Source organism: Anabrus simplex, chromosome 12 (assembly GCF_040414725.1).
Source record: "Anabrus simplex isolate iqAnaSimp1 chromosome 12, ASM4041472v1, whole genome shotgun sequence".
Classification (NCBI taxonomy): Eukaryota; Metazoa; Arthropoda; class Insecta; order Orthoptera; family Tettigoniidae; genus Anabrus; species Anabrus simplex.
The window spans coordinates 74977502-74983698 of NC_090276.1; positions in this window are offsets into that span (position 1 = coordinate 74977502).

A 6197-nucleotide genomic window follows, 5' to 3' on the forward strand; every position below is an offset into this window, starting at 1 on the left:
TGCCACACTGTATCAAATGTCTGGTGTCTATGGCACTTATGTCGTATGCCAGTCCTAGTAGGTACCTGTAGTGTGGCACTACGTTGTGTCCTGAACCCGAACTGCTCAGGTCGTATTATGTCATGACTGTTGAGGTGAGAAATGAGGTGTCTTAAGAGGCATCTCTCAAGTATCTTTGAAATATGGGACAGCAATAAGATGGGTCTATAATTTTGAGGGAAAAGATGGTCCTTTCTGGGCTTGGGGATCATTATTATCTTTGCTATTTTCCATTCACTAGGTAAACAGCCAATGGAAAAAAAAAAAAACCTATATGATACAACGTGCAAATACGAAATAATTAACCTCCAGGTATTTTGAGCTCCCATGTAAAAGCACCGAGAGACTGAAATATGTACCTCAAATACGTCTTTATCAGTGTTAAAAATCACGAAGAACGATCACAAGCAGAGTCGTAATAATTATTTTACAATTATTACTTTAAACTCGTAACAGCGATCACATAATTATAACCTATGCATGGCCCGCCTTTGCGGCCATACCGCCACTAATCAAAACCTGCCTTAAGGTCTGATTATTGTAGTCGGTCTTTGTTAGTGCTCCAGTTGTTCTCTTTGGCTGATTGTACTGCAATGACGTCATGTTCGTTACTGGTGGCTCTATGCTGTGCAGGACCCCCCCGCCTTGGTCAGGTAATACCGGTATGTACGGAGATAGGAAATTGGAAAGGATAACAATGGGAAGAGGGAGCAATAGAAAAAGGAACAATAAAGTATTTGGAGAAAATCACAGTCGAATATCCGTATAATTTAGTACATACAGCCAAACTGTACAATCGGCGTTTTATCATCATGTTCTTTGAGATAGCGGCCCTGGTCTAGAAAGCCAAGAATAACGGCCAAGAGGATCTGTCGTGCTGACCACACGACACCTCGTAATCTATAGGCCTTCGGGCTGAGCAGAGGTTGCTTGGTAGGCCATAGCCTTTCGGGGGTCTTGCACCATGGGTTTTTTGGTTCTTTTATTTTTTAATATCCCATATTCCTAATTAAAATGCAAATAGATGGTTTTCAAATAGGCAACTCGTATAGACTTATTTCTTGCTCGTTGGTATCAAAGAGAATAAATTGGTATTAGGTAAGAGATGCAACTGGACCACAGTCTTGTATCAGCTAGCGACAAGTGCAGACGTGTGGAGAGAGGAGTGCGGCAAGACATTGGTGGAAGTGGAACAATACCGGGCGGCTATCGGGGGTTGGCAGAGGAGGTGGAAGTTAACTGCGGGGAAGACGGCAAGTAATGATGGAAAGGGGAAGTTTGGAGAGATGCTTATGGTGGCGGCGGTGATAGCGGTACTGTTGGTGATGGGGGTGGGAGTGGAATTGAACCCCGGCCCGAACGGCAACTTGAAGTGGGAAGATATAGAGAGAATTCGCAAGGTGATGAAGGAGCAAAACGATACGGAAAAGATAATGGTGAAGCTGGAGGAATTGAACAAGGGACAAGAGGAACATAGAGATTGGGTGTAAAGGATTAAGGCAGAGGTGGAGACCAAGACAGGCAAACTTGAGAAAGGGATTAAGAGAAAAAGTAACAAGTCTTGAAGAGAAGTGGTGCTACTGAAGAGAGAGGTGGTGGCCACAAGCCAGGAGAGGATGAAGAAATGCCTTTTCATATATGGAGTGCAGGAAGAGGGGGGCAGAATTGAAGATAGACATTATATATAAAGTAGTGGACATTATTCAAAACAAAATGAAAATAAACTTCAGTGAGGTGGATATCGACGAAGTGGCAAGAGTAGGGAAAGTGAAGGGCAGGAGGCCGATGAAAGTGCAACTGATTTCTACAATAATGATGGACATAATAGTAAGAAACATGAGCAACCTACAAGGGATTAAAAAATCTGGATTAAGAGAGACACGGGGAGATAAGGCAGCGAGATCCTAAGAATCCTGAAGTGACATCAAGGGCGAGCCAGAGCGCAGGGGCTGAAAGCGTATAATAGTGGGCAACGGAAATTGGAGACGTTCATGAACTGTAGCGGAGCTGAAAGTTGTGGAAGCGAACCTGAAAGAAGAGGACCTGGGTTCAAGACAAGACGGAAGACAGGTGAAAGACCTAGAGGAGAGAGGAACAGAGACTAGAAGTGAATCCAACGAAAGGGTAAGTGGGACACCCAAGAAAAATCAATTACAGAACGAAGGGGGAATGGGTACAATAAGGAAGGAAGTGGATCGAAGGACAATAAAAATGGGAGAGACATGATCTTGAAGGGAAAATGTAGGAGTTTAAAAGATTTGTGTGGTAAGGAAAAAAAGGATATGGAAGGAAAAGATAAGAAAGAACGCCCTAAATCATCAAGATATGAAGGGGTCGAGGCAGATGGAAAAACGCTAATGATGACGAGAGGCAAAAATAGAGAGGGTAATGGAGGAGGAAAAGAGGGCAAGTTATAACTAGATCGGAAAGTAGGATTTATAAATATTGAAGGCCTGCTAAGCAAAAGAAATAATAACAAAGTGATAAAGGTAATTGAAAGCTATGATGTAGCATTACTGGAGACTTGGATACAACCGGGTACAGAGATAACTTGGGGGAGGGGGTTTGCACGGTTAAATGCAAAGCAAGAAGAAAACAAAAGGAGAAAGGACGAGCGCCTGGAGGAATAGTGGTGCTAATTAAAGAAGAAATTAACGAGTTGGTAGAGTATATTGATAACGATCTAGATTAAGTGTTCTGATTGAGATTTAATATAGGAAGGGAGGAGGGAAAAGAGAGAAAGATATGTATAGCATGAGTTTATTGGCACCCTAAGGGATCTCCGTACGCTAATGATAAACTCTTAGGGGAGCTACTCTTGGAAGTCTGTATGATCAGGGGGAAGTTCGAAGAAGATGGAATATTACTACTTGGGGATTGGAACGCCAGGTTAAGGGAACTATACTCAATGTTTTGCAAAGAAGATGAATTAGGCTTAAAGGTAGTAAGAAAAAGCAAAGATAAGGAAAGAAACAGGCATGGAGGGTTGCCAATGGAGTTCTGTGAGGCCGGGAAATTCTATATTTTAAATGGCTCCTGGGAGGGGGACAAAGAAGGAAAATTGACATATATAGCAGCTGATGGGGGAAGTGTGATCGACGTAGTGTTGTGTTCGGGAGATATTATAAGGAAAATTAGAAGGATAGAAATTGCAGATTGGATAGTCACACCACACACCGATAGGGGTGTGGATAGAAAGGAATATAAGGGAAGAAAGGTTAGGACTTAAAACTAGAGTGGAAGAGAGGGGCAAAAGGTATTTTAAGTATATATGGACCGATAGGGCACATAGAGAAATAGAAGATTTCTTGAAGCAGGAGATGCAGTTAATAAAATGCGGGTGGGAAGTAGCGTCAGATGAGAATAATATAGATAGGGATTTGGACCTAATTGAATATCCTATAAGGAGGGAGGCAACGACGGAGCAAGAAAAGAGATGGAGGAAGAATGGAATGGATGGATTGTATGACAAAGAATGCATGAGATTAAGGAGGCAAGTTATGAAGGTTTTAAAAAGATATAGATCAAGTGAAGATATGGAGGATACAGAATCTTTCTGTAGGTTAAGGAAGGAATACAAAAGGAAAACTGATGACAGGTAGAAGTCATGGATTACAGAACAAACAGAGGCGATTAACAGGGAATGCAAATTAAACCAAGCAGAGAGAGTACCTTATGGGAAAGAATAAACGGAAATAACAGAGGAGGGAAAAGGGTTGAGAAAGCTGTAATCGACTATGATCAATGGGTAACCTACTTCAGTGGCTTGTTAGGTGTCAGGAATAGATGGAAATGTGAAAACGGGATGACGAACAATTGCAGAAATTCAGGAATTAGTATATACAAACTAGACAAAGAGATCTCTATACAAGAAGTACAAGAGGTAATAAGTTAACTCAAGAACAAATAGGCGGGGGGAAGGAACAGCATAAATAATTCATGCTGAAAAAAAAGTATGGAATTACAGTCAATTTAGGGAGGGAATAGTTAATTATTCAACAGGATCTTCGATAGCGGCATCATACCAAAAGAATGGGAAAGCGGAATAATCTGCCCAATTTACAAAAAGAAAGGGAGCAGGAACACACCAAGTAACTATCGAGGAATAACGTTACTGGACTCGCTGAGTAAGATTTATGCAGGGGTTTTGCCTAATAGGTTATAGAACTGGGCAGAAAGCCAATCAATATCAATATTCCAAGGAGGATTCCGAAAGGGAAGACAAACAGTAGACAACATTATGACAGTCAGGATGAAGTGTTTAAGTAGAGAAAGAGGTTACTTGTACCTAGCGGCCATTGATTTTGAAAAAGCCTTTGCTACCGTCAACAGAAAAGCACTGGTAGAAAAGATAGGCAGGTTAGGGGTCTCAAGAAAAACGATACGAGCGAAAGAAGCGTTATATAGCAAGGTTCATTGCTGCATCAAGCTAAAAGACAATTTAATCAGCGAGCCCATAGACTGTAGGATGCAACTGGACGCTGTACAATATTATTGTCATTTCGAAAGGCAACGACTACTGCGAGCTGCACGCTGCTAGCCCCTCTTACTGGCCAAATGCCTGCAGGCGAGTTATTTGAAACGTATTGCACGTCTGATCAGTCGATCACAGTTGGATCACAGTAAGCTCTACACCTCCATACTGTCTACCTATCCTCAGCCATAATTCCCCACCAGATCTTGGACGTAAAAAAACGCTCTCCTCAGCGAGTTCGAGTACCAATACATGGCGTCTACGGCCTCGAAATCCGTTAGTTAGCAATAAAAACTGCAATAGAATTGAAAAACACCAACTTCAATATAAGTAAATAATAGCAGGGAAGACGAGATTTAGGCACGAGTCAATTCTGCCACACATTCGTTCGTTGCTGCCACCTGGATTGAGCTTCCTCGGAAAACCTGGTCTACTCCTAACAGGGTACGATCAGGCCATGGTAACTGCTCAGTTTTCCACTACAAATGGAAAATAATTTCTAAACCTAACTGCGATTATGTTGCCTCTAACCAGACCATTCAGCTTATTATCACCAAGGGTTCAAAAAGAAAGTACAGTGGCGACATCATCGTTTTTTGCTCATCCGTTTCCGGAGACAATTTATTGTAGTTAGGTACATACACAACCGAGACATTCAGATATAGCTTTTTAACAAAATCATCTACGTATGTATTGTATATAGCCGTACGCTAAATAAATAAATAAAATCCTGAAGGTGGTCAATTTTGGAAGGCTAATTGTGCTTCGCTATGACACCTGACAATTTATATAGGTAATGTCGCCATTCTTGGCTAACTTTTCTATAATTTAATCACCTGGTGCTGATTTAATACCTCTAGAATTACCACAAACTTAGAATTCTGTGGATGTCGTGAAGAGAATAAGTATTAATGTGTTTACGAGCCAGTGAGGTTTAATCCATTTGGCTGAAGGTAGGGGGGAGGGCACAGATCAGGTGTGTTCCCGAGTCGTGGGAGAAAAAACAAAAACAAGAAATATCCGGTCAAGTCGAACCCACGGAAGATGTTAGAAGTTTCTTAAAAGCAGACCCTACACGATCAATAAAACTGTCAGTGCCGAAAAATATTAACAGTAATACTGATCGCGTGTGGACTGGAATGATGGAATGAAGGCCAGTACTGAAACAGATCCGGATTTCCTGATCTGCGAGCGTCAGTACTGTAGAGTGGTGGGGATACTGACAGTTATACTGACCGTGTGAGTGCGCTTGTCATTATTTCTGTCAGTATCAACGGAGCAGCGGTGGACGACAAATGCGTTTCTTACCAAGTAGAGGTGCTTGTGGAACCGTCAAGTAGGCCTACTGCAAAAGTTTATCGAGCTATATGAAACGCTGCCAGAATAAACGTACTTAACACAATACATTACATGTTTCCACAACTGCTGTACTGATGGAAACTGGTGACATTATAGCGGAAAACTTTAAATCTTCAAAATTTATACCAGTTGTAAGATACCTCACTGTCACCGCTAATCTCTCTGCCATCGATAAATAGCACCGCATGTTTGTATTTTGCCTTATTACAAAAGGCTCTACCAATCTTCAAAATTTATACCAGTTGCAAGATACTTTACTGTCACCGCTAATCTCTCTGCCACCGATAAACAGCACCGCATGTTTGTTTTTTTTTGCCTTATTACA